At 50.4% G+C, this 21,341-nt stretch overlaps 2 long non-coding RNA genes across 2 annotated transcripts; both read right to left on the bottom strand.

The window, feature by feature from the left end:
* Positions 1–3,430: 3,430 nt before the first annotated feature.
* LOC128104401 (uncharacterized) lies at positions 3,431–6,028 on the bottom strand. Its single transcript, XR_008215985.1, has 2 exons — positions 5,565–6,028; positions 3,431–3,922 (listed from the first exon to the last, which is right to left on the bottom strand). It is a non-coding gene; the product is annotated as an uncharacterized LOC128104401 (long non-coding RNA).
* A 4,242-nt stretch (positions 6,029–10,270) lies between these two features.
* Positions 10,271–18,923, bottom strand: LOC128104100 (uncharacterized). The gene is made up of 4 exons (XR_008215868.1): positions 18,819–18,923; positions 13,887–13,989; positions 13,561–13,758; positions 10,271–11,711 (listed from the first exon to the last, which is right to left on the bottom strand). It is a non-coding gene; the product is annotated as an uncharacterized LOC128104100 (long non-coding RNA).
* Between the last annotated feature and the right edge of the window lie 2,418 nt (positions 18,924–21,341).

Here is a 21,341-nt window from a genome sequence, read left to right as displayed (position 1 = left end):
GTCAGTGTGAACACCTACAATCACTCCAGGATGGAGTCAGTGTGAAGCCCTGCAATCACTCCAGGATGGAGTCAGTGTGAACCCCTACAATCACTCCAGGATGGAGTCAGTGTGAACACCTACAATCACTCCAGGATGGAGTCAGTGTGAACACCTACAATCACTCCAGGATGGAGTCAGTGTGAACCCCTGCAATCACTCCAGGATGGAGTCAGTGTAAACCCCTGCAATCACTCCAGGATGGAGTCAGTGTGAACTCCTGCAATCACTCCAGGATGGAGTCAGTGTGAAGCCCTGCAATCACTACAGGATGGAGTCAGTGTGAACCCCTACAATCACTCCAGGATGGAGTCAGTGTGAACCCCTGCAATCACTCCAGGATGGAGTCAGTGTGAAGCCCTACAATCACTCCATGATGGAGTCAGTCCAAGCCTCCAGTGAGTGAACTGCGTGAACTGCGTGAACTGCGTGAACTGCTCACTGCCTCTCAGGCTCTCCATCTGTGAGCTATGGACCCCAGGATGCTGAGCTGACTGACTGAACTAGGGTCTGAGATGCCCTTCACACAGGGCTCATCTCACTGGACACAGGTGGGAGTGTCCTCATATAGGGTAAAGGATAGAATATTTGGGGGATTAAGGGAAGCCCTGGGGCAGGCTCAGGAGAGAGAGTGAAAGAGGTGGACATGGAGACATTTCTCTCTCTCTCTGGGCACAGAAGGCTGGAGGGAGAGGGGCAGAGCTGGAGCCAGAGATGGCTTTACATTTCCATATGCAGCTGGCAAGTCCAGGACTAAGGTGAGGCAGTAGCCTTGTATTAGAAGACTCATGGGGGCCTTGGGACAATCTATAATAAGAAAACTAGTATTTGAGTACGTTATTTTAAAAAATAGGATGAATACAAAATATCCATGATGAACATGGTGCTGATGATTTTAAAGACAGACTGGGACTTTATTGTTCAGAGAAGCACCCTTTCTTTCTTCTCCTAATTGTGGCCTTATTGTATTTTCTTTCATTTAAAATTTGATATTATTTTTCATGAGTTATTTTTTAAAAGAAAAATTTATTATTATTGTTGTTGCTGTTATTATTATTTATGTATTTTATGTATATGGGTGTTTTGTCTGCATGTACATCAGCACATCAGAAGAGGGAATTGGATCCCATGGGACTACAGTTACAGATACTGTGAACCACCATGTGGGTGCTAGGATTTGAACTCAGGGCCTCTGGAAGAGCAGCCAGTGCTCTTAACTGCTGAGTCATCCCTCCAGCCCTATTATTATTGATGTGTGTGTATGATGTGCAAGGGTGTGCATGCCCTGTGCATGTGTGGGGTTAAAGGACCACTTTGTGGAGTCAGTTTTCTTGTTCCACTTTGAAGTGAGTCCCAGGGATCATACCCAGGCCATTAAGCTCTCATAGCAAGGGACTTCAAACTGCTCAGCTGTCTTTCTGGCCTCTGTCATGGATTCCCATGTTTATTGCAATGCTCTCCACAGTCACCAAGTTAGAGACCCAGCCTAGATGCCCTCAATGTGTGATAAGAAAACGTCAGTGCAGTCGCATAATGGAGCATTATTCAGTGGTGAAGAAGGTTTCGTTACGACATGTTCACACACGTACAGAATATGTGAAACTTTTCACTTTCTAAAATGAATACATGCCAGTGAAAATAAGACATTTATAGGACTTAAAATGAAAAAAATTCCAGTGAATTTAAATCCTAGAAGAGTATGGAAAGAGGACAAAAGAAGTCAATTGAATATGACCACAATACATTGTGTGCATGTATGAAACTGTTGAAAAAAATGACATTAAAAACATAGACATTGGGGCTGGAGAGATGGCTCAGCAGTTACTGGCAGCTCTTCCTGAGGACCTGGGTTCAATTCCCAGCACCCACATGGCAGCTCACAACTGTCTGTAACTCCAATTCCAAGGGATCCAACACCCCCACAGAGACAGACATACAGCACAACATCAATAAAATAAAATTTTAAAAAAGTAGACATTTTGATTTTAGTATTTTGGCACCTCTTGGGTTTTGCATTGGAAACGCATCTATCACACTGTCCTCCTGGCCCAGGCTGCCCCCTACCTTGTGCCTGTGTCCTAGGAGATGGCTTAGAGGACCCTCTTCCCCTCTTGCATGACAAATCCTATGGTTACCCCTCCCCCAGGCCAACTTCCCAGCCTCCTATATGCAGGAGACATCCTAACCCAAGGAGGCAGTGTATACCTTTCTTCTGAGAACTCCAGAGCCCCAGGTCTCTTTCCCACCCCTCCCAGGCCTGGCACAAGGGGTGCCGGGGGAGAGGGGGCCCCAGATCTGGTACTTCTATTTCAGGGCAGACGACGGCTTCCTTTGCCAGGCCAAATGAAACCTTTCCTTTCCCAAGTTCCTCAGTCTGTCATTAGCGGTTGTGTTTGTGGATAATGGCTATAAGGAGGGGCAATAAAAAAGTCCAGAATGTGCTGCCCGGCCTGTGTGTAACCCTTCTGCAGGGAGTACATGCCAGTGCCGGTTGAAGTCTTAATGACACTGTGGACCCAAGGGCCCGAGCGGGCATTTGCTGTGCAGCTGGGTTATTGAATCCCCATTAGTTAAAAATGCCCGGCCACAGGCCAGGAGCCCAAGAAAATAAGTGGTGACAGGTGAGAGAAAAAGAGCCTCCCGGAGGCTCTGTGGCCACTTCAAAGGCCGTGGCCCTGCGAGGTAATTGAGACCTAATGGACACCACGAGCGGGAAATGGCTTGGCTACCAGCATCTCCTGCACACAGGAAAGCGATGGACAGGGGTCTGGAGAGGCCACAGCCTGGCACAGCCCTGAGCGGCCCCTGTAATTAGGCCGGATGGAGCCAACACCTCTTCTGTCAGAATCTGAGCAGATTCCATTCTGGGAGGAAGGAGCTTGCCTTGGGACAGGGGCAGGTTACAAGGAAAGCGGTGTTTTAGCCACACTTGTTTTACAGTAGGGCATGCATCGAGGAGGCTGTTCTGTGGGCATGCACTCATGGGAGCTCGTTAGAGCTGGTGTGAATGTTTATAGGTATCAGTGTGCGCTCGTGGATGTGTGTCCTGTGTGCAAGTGTCTGTCCGTTCATCATTGTCTCTTTTCATCTTTGCAGTATCACTTCAGGAAGCTCCCACGATGGCCTGTCTCTGTCTGAGCTCTTTAAATGACCTTGCCCAGCAGGGCAGGCTCCCAGAATATCTAGAATCCAAGCTCAGGGTGCCAAGTGGGCCTGGCTTTGTATGTAGCAGGCCCCATAAGAGGGTAAAGAACAGAGCCTTCTGGTCTGCCAGAGTGATAGGACCCCAGTGCCAGGTTCCTGCAGAGAGGCTGGAGGACAGAGTACCCAGGTCCAGAGACTCAGTCCCCCTGAACATGCCCTCGGAAGACTTACCCTGCCACAGACACTCTCACTGTTTCTTATCACATTTTTATTCAGTCAGCTCAATTTTAACTTAGACTTAGTACTGAAAAGAACATTTGTTGTTGTTGTTGTTGTTGTTTTGCTACGAGAAAGGGAAAACTCAGTGTCATTTGGGATAAGGCTGGCTGCACAGTGGGACAACGTCACCTACTGGTGCCAGGTGACTGCTAGGCCCACAGGTGGCACTGCAGAGCAGTTCTGTGGCTTGGTGGCTTTGAGTCAGGCCACACAGGTCTGTTGGGCAGATCACCTGGTCTCCCAAGCTTGTCTTCTCCTCAAATGTAGGCAAAGCAGAAGTCGGGGAGAGGGTTGATGTGAGTGGGCGCAAAGTTGTTTGTGCAGGGCTCCCCGAAGCCCTCAGCTGGCATTCTGGTCTTTAGCTAAGGGGGAGTTTTCAGTGCAAGTCTGGAGGTCCTCAGGCTTGAGCAGGCCTCAGCAGTGCAGAGCTGATCCAGGGGGCTCTGATGCCATCTTTTACCTTGAGGCAATAAAGGCCATGAAGTGTTGGAAGAAAATACTGGCATTCTTTACTGGACACTCAGGCTATAGGGCAGAAGGAGGCCTCATTTACATGTATTTCTTATCACATTTTTCTTATTCAATCAACTCCATTTTAGCTTAAACTTACTGTTGAAACAAAACAAAACGTTTGACTGCCACAAGAAAGGGGAAACTCAGTGTTGTTTTTGAGAAAGGCCTAGGGCCTGTGGGAGGAGCTCACCATCCTTCAGGGGTGGATGAGGCCACTTGCTATGCAGTCCCAAGGCAGACTCCCTTACACAAACCAGGGACTCTTCTAGGCATCTGCACAGAGCTCTCTTAATCCTCACATCATTGAGTACCATGATAGCTAAGTACTGGAGTTAGGTATGTACAGTGCTTACTTACTAGGTTGAATTAATTGTCCAAGCTCATTATTAAGCAGTAGAGTCTGGAATGTGAATCCAGCCAGACTCCAAGCTCATTCTCCACCCCGACTTCTTTTTTCAGTCAGATTCTCCTGTTTCCCATTCTGGCCTCCCACTTGGTATGTAGCCGAGGGTGGTTTTGAACTGCTTCTCCTGCTTCCCCCTCTGGACTACTTATTACAGGCATGCACTACCATGCCCAGTTGTATGTGGTGCTGGGGATCAACCCCAGGGCTTCATGCATGCCAGACAAGTGTTCTCCTATCTGTGATTCATCCTCAGCTCAAGTTTGGAGCCGTTCATGCCTGCGCCGGAGTGGCTGCAGATGCATGTGGTCCTGGTGTGTGTGACGTAAGAGTGAGTATAAGCATGTGTGTGTGTGCAAACATGTGTGTCAGGTCTGAGTGTCTGCAGTGCAGGCCACTGCCAGACAGCTTAAACCGAGAGGAGTTTGTTTTACAAAACCATAGCCTGCTCACTTCAATTTGTTCACATGGCAACCACCCCTAATTCCATTGACAAACGCTGCATTCTCAGAGCTGCTGTTGGCAGACAGGCCAGAGTCGCCCCATTCCACATTCCTCCAAGTCACCAAGTGGATCAGCCTAAGCACTGCCATCATTCAGGATTCAGCACTCAGGTTTCATGAGGCACAACCAGAAATGCCACTGCAACCACTGGACCATGGCACAGGGAGGGGCTGAGGGTGCAACCCAAGCTGCCCAGTTCCTTCCTGGGATGGACCCATCCCGGAGGCCTGTCTGCATCCCAGACAAGCCTGGGCTCTGTGGTGTGAATCTCAGGGCTCACCCACAAGCCACTGTCTCTCTGCCAGCTTTGGGGACAGGGAGGTGGGTTTATAAATATGCTCTCAGCTAGCTATTCACCTCCCTTCTGGATTGGGAATTTCTGTGGCTGAGGACAGGAGCCTGAGTGTGGCTGAATGCTGCCATTGACAGTAGCCAGGAGGACCTCCATGCCAGGAATGATGACACACATCTGCTTAAGCAGAGTGGAGGAGTCAGGGACCAGGCAAGAGTCTAGCAAAGTGAGGGTCCTCTTCATTGAGTTCAAAGTGGACTCATGAACTCTGGGCTGTCCCCATCCCTGATTATCAACAACCTTTGGTCTATTCGTGGAATTTCCTCAAGGACCATGTCCTTAAGTACAGCTGTATCTTGAAACCCCACAAACATATCAGTCCCTCTTTACCTCATGAATCTTCTCTGGATCCTTGTTCCTCTTAACTTAAAGAGAAGGAGGAGGAGGAGAAGAGGAGGAGGAAGAGAAGGAGGAGGAAGAAGGAAGAGGAAGGGGAGGAGGAAGAGGAGGAGGAGGGAGAGGAGGAGGAGAAGGAGAATGATGATAGCAGCAGCAGCAGCAGCAGCAGCAGCAGCAGCAGCAGCAAATCATGTTTCTAGGATGTCTTCCTGTGTAGCTCCTGTTCTTACTGGGCAGGTGACTCAGCAGCCCTGACGCTGCCCTTGGGTCCCCTTGACCAGGCGTCCACCCCCAGCGGCTGGAAGAGGCGGCTGCAAAGGCTCCTGCTTTCTTCGGGGAGTACCCAGTGCTGAAGTGCTGGGAAGACAGTCCTGCCCTCAGCCAATGGCATGCCTGGCCACTCCTGCCTTGGTTGTGCTCTTCAGAAACTCAGTACAAGCCATGGAGAAAGGAGGAAATGCCAGGCAACCAAGAGGCATAAAATGGATTAAAGTCTGCTGGTTATATTTTGTCAGATTGGACGACAATGGCCATCCACCAGTTAGAGTCTCTAATTGGGGCAAAAGTGCCAAGATCATTCTCATTGTACCCAGATACATGTGTCACATACAGGCATAGATAGCCGTGTGCACACAGTCATCCGCCATTTTCAAGACTCCCACTGAGTGCCTGAAACTATGGATGGATAGCCCAGAACCACACATGCGTTACTGTATACCTAAGCCTGCTAAAAAGTATAATCTGTCAATTAGACACCATGAGAAAATAACAACAGGACAAGTATAACAGCAACTATAATAAAAGCTTTTTAAAACTTATGACTTGTGGGCCAGTGAGATGTTGGAGGGTCGAGGCCCTTGCCGCACATGCCTGACGACCAGTTCAGTCCAGGGAATCCACAGTGGAAGGAAGACTCTGACTCCAGCAAGCTGTCCTCTGACTTCCACGAGGGCACCGTGGCACTGGTGCCCATAATCACACATATTAGATAATGCACACATATAATAATTAATAATAATCATAGTAGTAATACTGCAAATTTAAAAATTGAATTAACTTATGAATTATTTATTTCTGGAACATTACAACCTAATGTTTTCAAAATTCAGTTAACTTTAGGTCACCAAATTTTGTGGAGAGTGGAACTTTGACTAGAGGGCAATGGCCCATGCAAATCTAAACACAGAAGTTCAGACTACCCATTTATACTCCTGAATTCTGTAACCTGTTCACACATGGCCATATCCCATCCCTGTTCATCAGCACACAGAATCCCACCACACAGAAGCACGTTTCTTCCCCGGGATCCTGCCCATGTGAATGATAGTGCCCCAGCCTTGCTCCTTAAGTGAAAACACCACCATAGTTCCACACCACACTCACACACATCCCCACAGCTCTTCATCTTATCCACACATGGAATGTCACTCTAATCCTTTGGTAAAGTGGTAGCTTATTTCCTTAAAAAGCAACACAGTTGATTACTTTCCTCTCCCTGGGTTTCTCCCTTGTCAAAGGCGAGGAAAAGTTGTCTTGTTTGTGTGTCAGACCCATTAGCCTAGATCAACTGCTGGCCCTCCTGGAATGACAAGTGGCGGAATAGAGCAGCGGCTGCAAAAATAAGTCACACAGTGAGGAGCAGGCTGAAGATTCCATCGAACGCCAGGGGACAGCTTATTAATCTCACTTCGGGAGGCACTCCTGAAGAATCAGTCTCCTTTATTAATGATATTTCACTCAGCTCTGCGAGACATCTTTTATCCAGCCAGAAGGGCAATTATCTATTTAGGCTGGGAAACAATATCCAATCCTGTCTTGGCTCTAGGGCAAGGAGAGGAGCCAAGAGGAGAGGGAAAAGAGAACTACACACCGGGATCCTGCCCCCAGCTTGGTTGCTGCTGGGTCCCTCACCCCTTTATCAGGCCCTTGCTGAGCCAAGTGGCCTCTGGCATTATAGGAGTGTGTGTGTGTGTGTGTGTGTGTGTGTGTGTGTGTGTGTGTGTGTGTACACGAACATGTGTATATACATGTGTATGTGTGGTTGGGGTAAAGGGGCTTGGGGACAGATATCCTGACTGCTTGCTTGCAACATCCCATATTGGTCTATTCACTCAGCAAACATCTGCGAGCGTCAGTGTGCAAGGTCTTGGCGAAGTCACTGGGGATGAGCTGTGTGTGGCTCCGACCTCTGTCCTGAAGTCATTTCTATGCCAAGGTCTCATCATCAAATCCTTCCGTGATGATAGGCGGGGATCTTACATGGAAGATCATGATAGAAAAAGGAGGAACTTTCTAGACTTAAACCACCATTAATCCTTGTTTCCCTTGTGATAGCTACTGTGTAGATACAGCCGAAGACAGGGGGCGCTTATGCAGCCAGCTTAGTGGGGGAAGTAATCAAATCACTGACCTTCCAGTAATTTTTGGTATATCTGTGCCCTGAATGTCTACATCCTATAGTCACTCATCTAACAGGTATTTAGAGAGCACCTGCTGTCTATTGGTTCCTGAGCCTGCCTCTAGGGAACAGGGATATTATTCTTGTCAGCTGGGAATTTGTAGCTGATGGGTATGAACACAAAATAACAACCCCTATAAGGTAATAAAGGGCACACACGGTGGCACCCACAAAGTGCACGTGAGCTGGGGGGGCACTGTGCTTGTGGACAAAGCAGATGGGAATGAATCAGCTTTCTCGCTGCTGTGACCAAACAACTTAAGGAAGGGAGGTCTATTCCAGATCACGGTTCATAGGGATTGCGGTCCATCGTGGTGGGAAAGGCCTGTGGCAGGAGAGTGAGGCCGCTGGTCACAGTGTGTCTCATTAGGAAGTAGAGAGGGTAGATGATGGTGCTCAGCTTGGCTTTTTATTGTATTCAGTCTGGGCCCCCAGCCCACGGGATGGTGCCACCCACATTCAGAGTGGGTCTTCTCTGCTCAGACAAACCTGTCTGGAAACACCTCCTTGGAAACCCAAGAGGTGTTTCATGGTGATCCCAAACCCAGTCAAACTGACGAGATTAAAAATCGTAAGTAGAGAGATGGGTGTGGTAGGCATCCACATGGGTTTGAAATTAGGCTCTTTTGACTTCCCACCCTGGTTAGCCACTGACCATCACTGGAACTCGTCACGGGAGTCGCAGTTTTCTGAGATTTCTCAGGTTTCTGATCCATAAGATAGCGCATCATCAGAGTGATTTCTTGTGAGATGTTATGGGTTCGTATATGCAAGAGTGGTTCTCAGCGAAAAGAAACTTGTATGACAGACTCTGATAGCCCAGTGTCTGTCCTGAGAGGCGAGCCAACAGAATAGCTGTTCCCACTGTGTGTGTGTGGAGGGGTTCGAGCCCTTGCAAAACTCTGCCTATATGCTAAGTGCTTTGCACATGATGTCTCTGGAGAAGCCTGACCCTGAGAGTCTGTGGAGAGGCAGGAGCTCTTCGGAATGGAGCTCCCTGTGAACAGCACAGACGAGCAGTTTGTCTTCCACGCCAGGCTGGAGAGCACAGCTTCAGGACCATCAAGGTCTCAGTTTACCGTGGGTAGCAGAGCAGCATTGCCTGTATCTGTGCATTGGTAGCCGCTTGCGTTAGGTCCGAGAAGCCCAGGTCAGGTCACTTTTCTGGGATGGGGCTAGATTTCCCTCACTGACCTCTTTAGCCCTTGGTCAAACATGACATGCCCTTCATACCTCATATTTGCCATCTGACTACCTGAGGCAGCTCTTCCTGTGGGCTCTGCTGGTCCCCAAGTCTGCCTTAAGGGACTATTGTGGGTCGAGGTGCCGTGGGGACAGAGGAGGGAGAAACCCACAGTAGAGAGGGTTGGGCCCAGCACAGCAGATTGCCCCCTGTATGGAAGAGATGGCATGAAGTCTAGGGTCCCTCTAGAGGAACACAGCGAGCTGCTTTCCTGCTCGGTTGGATCGAGGTACCCTTACCCTGTGTTCCAATCCAAACTAGCTGGAAGAAGGCCTGGTCACAGGTCATCCTGCTGCTGGCCCGCTTCCCACCTATCTCCTGTTCAGATATCTTCCTGCTTCCCTAGGCAAGCGAAGCTCCCTCCAGGTGAGCTTTCCTGTGGCAGGTGAGAGGAGGCAGGTTAGCTGTGGGCCTGTCAAGAGATCCTCACTCAGAGAGCACAGTGCCCAGCCTGCCCCCATGGGCAGTAGAGGCCAGAAGCCCAGCCCCTCTTTGTCAGCACTTTGCTGCCCCCAGCCCTCCCCACCCCAGTAATTAAAGAAGAAGAGCCGGTACAGTATGTCATAAAATCTCTCTGAACTACCTATATTTACCCCTGAAAGTGAATTCTTTATAAGACCCGGGATATCAAAGCGGTCGGGGATCAAAGTCGTTTTAATAAGCCAGGCGAGTGTGCCTGCCCAGCCTGGCCTCCTCTTGCTGGCCTCCGAAGGCACTTAGGACACCCCTTGGGCCGAATTGTCACTCTGATTGCTTATTGCACAGGCCTTTAGGGGACCAGAAAGCCCCACCCCTCCCATTCCAGTTCCCACACACCCTCCCCTTTGCAGACCTTGACTCTGCACTGGGGGCTCCTGTACCCTGAAGGACCAGGAGGAACCATTCACCAATCACTGTTTGCTGGGGAGGCCCACAGCCAGGGACGGCAAACTTGCCCACTGATGTACTCAGAGCTGAGAGGTGCAGCATTAAACACAGGAACAAAGCCAGTTAAAATGGTTCCCTTGGGGTTGGTTACTAGAACAGGGCGGCTTTGATTTGGGTGTCAGTTACAGGGGTGTGTTCAGAGGAGAAAATTCCCTGAGCTGGATCATTAAGATGTGTGCACTTTATTTATTTATTTTTTTTGCAAGTGTGTTCTATTTCAAGAAAGGCTTTAAAAGTGCCAGCACTTCCCATAGGACTCAGCCTGTCTGGGTTTTCCACAGAGCCAGGCCACCTTGGGTCACTTTTCCCTGTGATGTGGCAAGCATCCACCAGGAATGAGGTCTGGCTGCACGTGGTGAGCAAGGGGAGCCCCAGTCTGTCCAAGGCCCTCCAAAGATGATGTCTCACACCTTGACCTCTTGCCTATTCTTATGGGAATTTTGGATTGAGATAATGGTCTAGTACAATGCTCTGATTCTACTGTGGGGGAAACTGAGGCCTAAAGGGAGTAGACTTGCAGATTGAGACTAGACCCAGCTTTTTCCTGTAGATTTAGGCTTGTTTTGTTGTATCAAGGGCTGCCAGACTACCACCAGGGGGGTCAAATTGCTACCTGCTTTCAAACAAAGTTTTATTGAAACAATCCCATCCATTCATTTATGTGTTGTCTATGGCTGCTTTGGAGACCATAGTGGAGCCCTTGAATGTTGACGTAGAGACTGACATGACCCACCAAGCCCCAAATATTTATTATTTGGGCTTTCCAGGAAATGCTGGCTGACCTTTGTTTTTACCCACTGATGTTTCCTGTATCATGTTCTGACAGTCAAAAGTGCGCAGGGTAGTCCAGCATCCTGCCCCAGAGCCTGCTTCAAAGCTCCTCTCAGAAGCCCAGGACCCACCGCACTTCTGTGCAGGACCGCTGATGGCTACACACTGTGCCACAGCAGTGATGTTCAGGCTCCAGAAAGGTGGGGACGCTGACAGGCCCTGGGAAATCTTCCGCTCCTCTCAGGACCCCTGCACTGCCCACCGGCCACACCCAGGGCAGGAGAGAAAATCCAGAGCTGTCATGTGACTCCAAGTGCTTTGGAGTAGTACGGGGTGAGGCGTGAGGCAGTAACACACCACTATTCTCTGGCATCATGGAGCACTTTCAATGCTGTGGCGTCTGGCTTAGCAGGCTTAGGGGACTATCTGGCGGTAGACGCGGCACCTGGGGTGGACTTTTCAGTGCCTTGCTGGTCATCGAGGCTGTCATTATCATCTGCCCGTGTTCCAGATGAGAAAGCAGGAGCATCCGGGGTGTGAGAGGATCCCGGGTCCACGGTGCTGTGCTGAGCACCTTCCTCAGGATTCCCTCCATCACTTTCTGTAGTTGTGAGAGTAGAGGCCCCATGCCGGCAGAGCATGTTCTCACTAGTAAGTGACCTGTCCAGGGTCGCGTAGCTAGAACGTGCTAGAGTTGAACTTGGCTCTTTTGTGTGAACCAATAGACAGGACTGTCTCCCTAGAGGACAGTGATAGGTAGAATGGTAGGGAAGGCCAGAAATGAGGGGAAGGAAGCCCTGAACCCCAAACTGGACAGCTGGATCTTCTGGAGGACTCTTGGGATCTACTGGCTCTCTGTTAAGCCACTTTGTAGCTAAGGGACCAATGAAGAAGGCAAGCAGCATCCTCTTAAGGTAGAGCTCCACCATGAGTCACAGCCCAGAAGGCGGGCCTCGCTAGAGTTAACTCCACCTGCTACCAAACGTCCTGAGAGGCTCCAGGGGTACTGGGGACCTTGGGGTGCCCTCAGACGTAAGCTTCCTAGAGTGACCACAGATGGTCAGACAGTGAGAAGAGCTTTTTTATAAAATGTAAGAGAAATGGGACTTGTGCCTGGCCTGAGACCAGGCAGGACCCAGCCCGCTTCCTGGTTATTGCTTCCACAGCCTGGGTGTGCAGCTCCTCAGCCTCTCTGCTCCTAGGTGTCAAGCCACTAGGGGATCCTATCTTTCTTTTGGCTTTGGTCTTTGTAGGAGAGTCCTTCTACCAGCACCCCCTTGGCAGAGTCCTGTGCACCTGAAGCCTGGCTCGAGGGTTCTGATCAGGGATGCTTACCCCAATGCTGCCTGCCGCCTCTATATAGACTGCACCCTCTTTTTTGGTGGGGTCTTCCCTTCCAGGTCTCCATTAACCTTTTTAGTCTCCTTCTTCTTCAGCCTGGAGCTTGCAGGAGCCAGGGAAATGTCTGGACATCAGTCCCAGCCCAGAGTCTGGTTCTGAGCAGGGACAGAGGTACTGAGTAAGCATGGCCTGCTCTTCCCTCTCAGCCTCCAGCCTGCTTGGCTTCAGGGAAGGGAGGAGGAGCTTGTGTGCAGTAGAGTGGGCAGGGGCCACTTGGAGAGGCTCCTCTGCTTGTCAATCATCTCACCCCCCCATCCCACCCCACCCCCGGTTTTGTGGGTGCTTGGAAGAAGAGATGTGAGGGACTGCAGGGTGGCGGGGGTGGGGGGGAGGGAACAGAACTGCCAGGAAGCAGTACAGGGTCAGGAATGGTCAAGAGGCAGAGCCCAGGAGCCTGCCTACAGTGAGGGAAGGAGGCTGTGAAGGGCTTCCACGGCCATGGGCACACTCTGTCATCTAGAAGCTAGCCTTTTTCATCTGCCATTTCCTGTGCAGCAGCCGGCCTAGGCCCTATCCCTTCATACTTTGACTCAGAGGCGAGGCCCAGCCGATGGGGCTCCTTCTTGACAATGCACATCCTGGTTTCCTAGCAAGCAGTGAGGCTGGTACCCAGAGAGGCCCTGGCAGCCCCTGAGGAGGCAGGAGCTCAGATGGGTAACTCTTCCCTTCCTGATCACCGGGGAGGCCAAGGTCATATGGAGGTCATCGTGCCATTTAACAGATGGGGCAGTCAAGGCCCCTAGAGGCATCATCAGGCTGCTCTTGGGCTGGGAGGAGGGGCTGTGCCTGTGCCAGCTAGCTGGATCCCTCCTTCTCTGGCAGGGGGTGGGAAGTATTTCCTCATGCCTGTGCCGGTGGATCTCATTTGAATGCCTCTACATCAAAGTGTGAGGTTTTCCTGGGAAGGCTTTAAAAAAAATTACTTTTGAGTTTTCAAAAGAAAATGTTGTGCTGACTTAAACATCAGAGCACATTTAAAACTTAGGGGATTGCACTATTAACATTTTTTAAAAACCCTTTTACTAGCCCTCTCCAAATTCTCCCCTATCCTGGGTCCTAGGGGGCAGAAATCAGGTCCTCTGGTCTTCTGCCTCATGGAACAGATATTTCTCCCAGGGGTGCTCTGTGTCTCTCCCCCCTGCACTGGTCAATAGTACAGTCTCTGTGACCTGGGGAGGGGCACTTACCATCTCAGAGCCGTAGGCACCATAGTCGCCCTTTGCTTTGGTTCCAAGGAACCTCCTGCAGGTTGGCAAGTTCTGGGTGAAAGATGGGGGGGCGGTGAGAGGCCATAACCTGGGCTCCAGTGCCATTGCAGGATGGGTAAATAGGCTGGTATGTTTGCTCACTTCTCCTCAGGAAAATGTCTTTGCAATATCAAACCCCTACGGGAAAAATGTAAAAAATGATAAATTGTGCTTTTGTGTGTGTGTCTTGTTTTAAGCCAATATGATCTCAATTCTTTTGTGGGCTTTGAAAGTCCGTGCGGGAATTCCCCCCTCACTGTAAATACCTAGCGTCCGGGCCTTATGGCATGTGATCTGTAATAAACTTCAAAAGGACACCTTTGACATTTTAGATAACTTGCAAATGATGATGCGAGCGATCTTTTGCCACTACAAAGAAAGAACAAAAGAACCGACATGAAAGAGAAATCAATAAACATATGGCAATTAATAAAACATTTTCTATGAATACCCTACAAAGAGTTTTACAACGGTATAAAAACCCAACAGTTGTTTCAATGTGGATTTAAGAAGTCTCAGCTGGCATATTAAGACATCTGCACTGGGCAGCACACGGGAAGGCACAGAGAAACTGGGGCCATGGTTTGCCTTGTAAATCCATCAGATGAGAAGGTGCCATCGACAGAGGGATGGCTAGGGAAGGGGCTGAGGGATGGATGCTCTCACTCTATCTGCAGGAACAGAAAGTGAGAGGTGAGGGGGAGAGTGAGCTGGCGGCTGCTGGGAGCCCGTTGTGGGCTAGCCATTTGGAAGTTGGGCTGAACCGGAGCTCTGAGCTCACTGCTGGGCTCTGCAGCCCACCTGGGAATTTCAGTTTCTCAGGGGAGTCAGCCTGGGGCCACAGAGTTCCTTAGCAGAAGGATTGAGTGACCCACAGTGTGTGTGCAAATCCACCTAGGGGGACTGCTGACTTTTGGAAACACTTCCTCCTCGTGGGTTTGATTCCCACCTCTACCAGACCGCTAGGTGGCTGCTTTCCACCTCTTCGGCCTCAGTTTCCACTTCTGCGCAATGCTGTCTGTCCGTGCTTCCTTCCAGCTTCCTTGACGCTTGTGCAAAGCTCAAAGGCACGTGCTTCCAGGAAGAGGTGGGGAGTAGAGCCCACTCCCAGCCTGCATAGACTAGGCCTTGCAGCCTGTCTGCCTGCACCCCTCCCCAGTTCTTCGTCCCGTGGTGGGTCTTATGGCTTCCACAGCAGTGAGAATAACTGGGGGGCTTCTGGCCTTTGTGTATTCAGGAGCTTCCACTTGCGTCCTCTGCAGACCAGAGCTGGGTGGAGACACCTTAGAAGCTGTAGCTGATGGACCTGGCAGCAGCAAACCTCCCAGAGTTGTAGGTGGAGCTACTTGGGGAATCCCAGAGGATGTTCAACCGAAGTCCTTGGCAATGTGATATACAGGAAGTAGTAGTGGAAAGAGGGCAGAGAGCAAGGCAGATCCAAAGAGACATACCCTACTCTTCAGGATGTTCTCAGGTACACTGCTAGGTGGGTTCCACTGCAGACTCTGTGTGTGAGTGTGTGTGCATGTATGTGTGCACATGATTGTATACACTGCTCAGTAGAAGATAGCCACATGGAATAGGAAGACAGAAATGTTTGGCCCTTGGGTCTTGAATGACCTTGGCTAATATTTTAACATCCTAGGGACTTAGTCTTCCTATCTGTAAAATGGGTCATGGGGTAGTGTCACTTTCCTGACTATAAAATCATGTGATCATAGCCCACAGGTTTGGGGAGAGACCTCAAAAGTCCTGCAGTCCCAAGTGTCCTCAGCTTGATGCCTGGCAGTTGATGGGCAAGCCTTTGAAGGGGAAGGTAGGCTGTTGGATCTGGCCTCTCTTGCACCTGTTCTTTTCATTTCCTTCCTCAACCCACAAAATTCCACTCACTCACGACAGCCCAGATTCTCCAAGCACAAGGTGATAGAGACCATCTGGTTCCACCAGTTTTTGCTGGCCAGTGCCTCTCGAGCAGCTGTAGTAAGTGACAGTTGGCTGGTTCTGGCTTGCATACCTTCAAGTTGGAGAGCTCACTCCTTCCTCAGGCAGGCTGCCCTGTCGTGGCAGCAGTACGGCTGGAAAGCACTTCCTGACACTGGGTGGAAACTGTCCTCTTGACTCAGAAGTTCTCAGCCTCAGCTGCAACTCAAAATCAGCACCTCTAGGGCGGGGTCCAGACCTGACATATTTCTTGGTTGTGCTAGGGATGGGACCCAGTGTCTTGTACCCGATAGGCAGGTGCTCTACCACTGAGCACCAGCCTCGGCTCTGGGAAGGATGCTGAAACATCCTAGGTGTTATAGTGTGCAGGCAAACTCAACTGCTGCCCTCTCAGTGGGCCCCCTCAGGGCCCTCTGGGTAGTTTGCCTCCAGGGCAGACAGGAGATCTCTCTGGCAGGGTGCCCTGTTCTTGAGGGCAGCAGCTAGCCTGGTCCAAAGAGGCTCTACCCTGAGGTTCTGCACTGGTACCACTGCTCCCAGGTACCTTGTCACCAGGATGTGTGTGGAACTACACAACCCATGCCCCCCACCTACTGATCACAACCATATGTGAAAGGGCCCCATGAAATGACATTTTTATTGAGCCCACTGGCCCCCAGAACTCATTGTGCAGTTCTGTCAGACCAAGGGCGGTGCCTGTGGTGCCAGGAGACCCTGGTCTGTATCTTGGGCTCACTGCACTTTATCACTGGGGTTATCACTTCCTGTTTTCTATGCCCAAGTCTCCTCACCTACAAAATCTGAGTGATCACATCTACTAGAAGGACAAATATCCACACAAAAAGAGCCAAGGATTGCAAGGCACACAGCTGGAGGTGGTGATACACAGTGGCTGGGACAGAGCTCAGGATGGAGATGAGGCAGGGGTATCATCAGTTCAAGGCCAACCTGGGTTACATGGTGAGACCTTGTCTCATTTTTCTTTTCCTTCTTTCCTCCTTCCTTTCTTCCCTCCCTCCCTTCCTCCTTCTCCTCCTCCTCCTCCTCCAAAGACAGGGAACAAGGCTGGGAAGACTCACCTATCTCTACAGACTCTGGATTGCTGCTCTGTGCTCCCAAGCCAGCTCTCTCCCACACAGAAGAGAACCAGAACCCCCGAAGGGGAGGTGTAGGCTTCCTCCCCATACCTAGAACCCAGATGGAGGGGTCATACTGGGAAATCCCTCCCTCTGTGCTTTGTGAAGAGCCCAGGTGACCACCCATTCACTGTCATACTGAGGTTGAGAGGACATGCTCCCCATACATCAGCATGTGTCTTTCTAACAGTGTCCCCCCTCAGCCATCATTTCTTAGTTGGCTAAATCTTCTCCACCCCTGAACTCACCTTCCCATGTTTCTACTTTTCCTCCTTAGTTCAGCAAGACTTAGGTTTTCAACCTCCTTTCCAGATGAGAACACATGCCAAGCAGCCCAGAACAGCTTGTCTACAGTCTACAGTCCCCAAGATGGTTCATGTGTCCATCAGCGTTAAGGGACTGTAGTCTGACAGCTTTGCACAAGATCAGAAAAGGACAAGGGATCAAATGAGACCCAGTGCTAGTCAACCAGTCCGTAGAGACCTTGGATTCGAACTGAGGACCTAATTACACTCTTTGTAGCCTATGGGCTCAAGGGAACTGTGAGATTATCCACAAAGTTTCAAGATTCAAAACAATGTCACATGGTACACATCAAATCCAAAGAGCATACAATCTCCAAGAACAGCCAGGGTTTACCATCTCCATACCCTCTCCAAGGTCCAGCCCATCATCAGGAATCCCCAGCCTCAGGAGACCACAGTGGATGGACTCAGGGCAGAGCTATCCAGGGTGACTTCTTACCTCTTGGTTAGATTTTAGGAAATTAATTTCCCATATAAAATTCAATTTAAGTAAATTATTAGGAAGAGAAGCTCCGCCTCCCTCCCTTGTCCAAAGGGAGAGCATTTGCCCCCGCTTCCGCGTGTGAATTAAAGATCAAGGCTGCGGCCTGTCATTAGTGTTACCAGAAGTGGGGCTTTTGTAAATTTCATAGGCTATAAGATCCTCCTCCACTTAATAAGTTTACTTTTTCCAAGGTGTCTTGATTCTGCACAGCCCCTGCTTTGGAGCAAGACTCTCAGCTAATTGGCAGCTGCTTGGCCCCTGGGTGCTGCTTTTAGAGAGAAAAGCACAGGAAAGGAGTCACTTGCCACCATTTATGAGCTGCCCTGGGCATGTGGCCGCCCCTGGGAAGCAAGGGTGTCTGGGGACTGGAAGGACAGAGTGGGCTCTATTGGGCCCAAGACTCCCCAGTCCTCCCTCTGTGTGCAGCAAGTCCCAGGACCTCAGAACATGTCAGAGGAGGAAAGGGAAAACACACAGAGAACAGGCACCCAGAAGCAGGAGGGGCTGGTGGGGAGGCAGGCCACCTCCTCTTCGCTTTGGACCTTCCTTCCTCACTCTTTGCTTAGGCACCTTTCTGCTCCAGGGCAGATGCCTGACTGTGAGCACAGGCTCAGACCACAGTTTGCTGAGATATCAATGCCAGATAACTGTCTCCACATGCACAGGGAGACTTATTGTTAAAATACCCCCACCCCAAACACACACATATGATTGCACACATAGACTGCTAGATCTCCAGAGAGCATATTCCTGGTGCTCCTGCAGGGCCCTTGCACTCTGGGGATGCCCTCTCTTGGCTCCTATCTTCCTGTCTCATCTCCTTGCTCACTTCTTGAGTTTCTTCCCTATCAATCAGTAGTCTTCGTCTTGTCTCGGCCAGACTTGGGAAAAGCTAGGCTAAGCCCTCTTTTCCCCTACTCACGCCTGTGGCAGACATCATGAATCAATCCCACTTCTGCTTCGCTTGGGCCCAGGATGCAGAACCTGTCAGTAACAGTGCTCTGGGAAGGCATGAGGAATCATCCCCCTGAAACAATGACCTTAACTCCCCAATCCCACAGCCTGAGTGCCTTTTTCTTCTGGGATCAGCAGTACCTGCCCAGACCCAGTGCTACAAAAGGTTCAGCGAGGCAGAGAGACCTGTCACCACACTGTCGAGAGTGACCATATACCACATAGTACCAAGAGTCGCTGGTCGATCTTAGCAGTTACTCGATATCAGCCATTGACCTAGGCAAAAAACACAGGATACTACATGTCTTAGGGTTTCTATTGCTGAGAAGAGACACCATGACTCTTTTTAAAGGAAAACATTTAATTGGGCTGGCTTACAGTTTCAGAGGTTTAGTCCACTATCATCATGGCAGGATATGGCAGTGTGCAGGCAGACATGGTGCTGGAGAAGGGGCTGAGAGTTCTACATCTGGATCTGTAGGCAGCAGGAAGCGAACTGTCTCACTGGGCGTAGCTTGAACTTTGGAGACCTCAAAGCCCACCCCCACAGTGACACACTTCCTTTAATAAGGCCACACTTCCTCCAACAAAGCCACACTTCCTCATAGTTCCACTTCCTTTGGGGGCCATTTTCTTTCAAACCACAGCACTACACCTACATCTTGTAACAAACCAGTAGATATTTTCATCAGCAGTTCATGCATTGGAAAAGTGAGGCACAGAGAACTCCAGTCACTTGTCAAAAGTCACACAGTGTGAGGTGATGGAGCCCAGATGTCACTGAACAATGCCACCTCCTACAGAAGGCTGTTCACTGAGTGATGGAACCATGGGACACTTCTTAAACCATGAGATAGCGTAGCTTCCTAAAGTGGCACACAGCCTGGAGGTTTGGACCACAGAGCCCACCTATCCCTTTGACTGGGTCAGGAATCTTACAGGGGTCCAGGCCTTTAACAAATGGTCTGTTGTGCAGCCGGCCAGGAATATGGGGTGGCAGTTCCCCCATGCCCTGACACCTCAGTTTTGTTTAGCACTTGGAGCCCAAGGCCCAATAATCACACCAGTCCCAGATTCCCAAGTGGCTGGCTGGCCGGCCACAGGCTACTCACATGTTCACTACTTATGGAAGGCCTCCTTCAGAAAGGAAGCCACTCAGCTCTTCATAACTTTATTTGCAAGGGAGGGAATGTTTCTTGACCTCAGCTTCCCCCCACGGCTCTTAGGGGGACTGTCCATGACCAGAAAAGGTGGAAGGAGGCGCATAGTAGCTGGCTGAAGTTTGTACTAATTAAACACATGTCACCTGCAAGGTACAGCTGCCTCCTGCACGGCTGTGGCCAAGCATCAGGCCTGGGGGGCCCTGAAGTCCAGAGGCTGGGTCAGGAAGAATGGACCCACAGGCACAGCGGCCAGTGTTGACCTGGCTGGCCCTGACCCTGAGCTGTTCTTGACTGTAGCCACACTCTGGGAAGGATTCCTCCATATTGCTTTGCTGTTCTTGGCTCTGGACTTTCTTTTCTTGGCCTCACACTCACCAGTCGCCTGAGTACAGGGATCACAGGCGAGCATCGCCATGCTGGCCCCTCCCTGTGCTCAGACACAGGTTCTTGCTGGAAGCTGCCTGGATTGGACCTGCCCCTCCACATGATGGCTTTAACTAAGTTACTCGGCCTCTCTAAGCTCATGTTTCTCAGTTTGAGGATGGGGATACTGATGCTCTCACTTCAGTGTGGGAATCCAGTGAGCCTGGAAAGCTGCCATACAGCAGTGGCTTCTGTGGCTGTCACCTCACTTCAGTCTTCCCGGGGTTTATGGAGGGGTTTTGATCATCCCCAACTTACAGAGGCTGAGGGCTGAGAAGCTGGGCTGCTTATCCGACGGTACATATAGGTGGCTGGGCTTGACCACTAGGCCCGCCTGAGTCCTGGGGAGGCAAGAGTCTTTCTCCTGCATGGAGTCCAAGGTCGTCTGAAAATTGAGGGACTAGGCAGAGCTCCTGGATGGTGTTCATGCTATTTCCAGGTTCCTGAGGCCTGAGCTTCAACTCTTATCCTTTCTAGACCTAGAAAGCCTTGGTGCTACAGGCTGGTTAAGGATCTGAGGCATAAGCTCAGGACCAGGTAATAGTCCTGAGTCATTCCTGCTCATGTCCTGGAAGCTTGACTACACTGGAATCATGCCGGTAACTTCCTTTGTCTGTGGACCTGGATGAAAACGCAGGGCAAAGACTGGTACATACAGTCCCTCTAGCACATGCAGTCTCCTCCTCTCCCTCCTTCTCTCCACCCCCTTTCTCTCCAGGTTCTCACTGTGTAGACTAGCTTGCCCTCTAACTTGTGACTCTATTGCTTCAGCCTCTGGAGTGCCTTGAGCTCCTACCACACCCCGCTGCATTCAAGATGGATTTCGGTCCCTATTCCCCCAGGAACAGGAGCCTTTTGGGCAGTGCATGAGCTGTACAACTGCACTTGGACATCTTTGCAGACCTTTGGTACTCCACTCCCAGCTGCTTCTTCCTTGAGAGCAAGCAGGACAGCCCTGGAGTATCAGTAAGAAAGCAGTCATCTTGGTAGGTACATGTCCTATGGCAAGCTCATCCAAACTGAGACAGTCCATCCTGGAGGGAGGCTTAAAGAGACCCCGGAAGTAGACAATGCACAAGTTTTAGGAAGTTCCTGAAACTTTCAAGACTCACAAATGTCTTCTGTGTCCGGGTTATATAAACTGTAAGGGTGGCTGGGAGAGGAGACATTCTGGCAGGTCAAGCTCTAGGTTGCTGCTCTCCTGAGTCAACACGCAGGTGGGCCTGAGCTTCTCAGAGATGCAGTTGCTCATGGTTCTGTAACTAACTGTAGTAAACTCACTGGCTTTCCAAGTTGAGCTCTGATAGAACCCTTC

This window comes from Peromyscus californicus, unplaced genomic scaffold (genome assembly GCF_007827085.1).
Source record: "Peromyscus californicus insignis strain IS unplaced genomic scaffold, ASM782708v3 Scaffold_8__1_contigs__length_139910024, whole genome shotgun sequence".
Lineage (NCBI taxonomy): Eukaryota > Metazoa > Chordata > Mammalia > Rodentia > Cricetidae > Peromyscus > Peromyscus californicus.
This window is presented reverse-complemented; position numbering and strand designations above follow the sequence as displayed.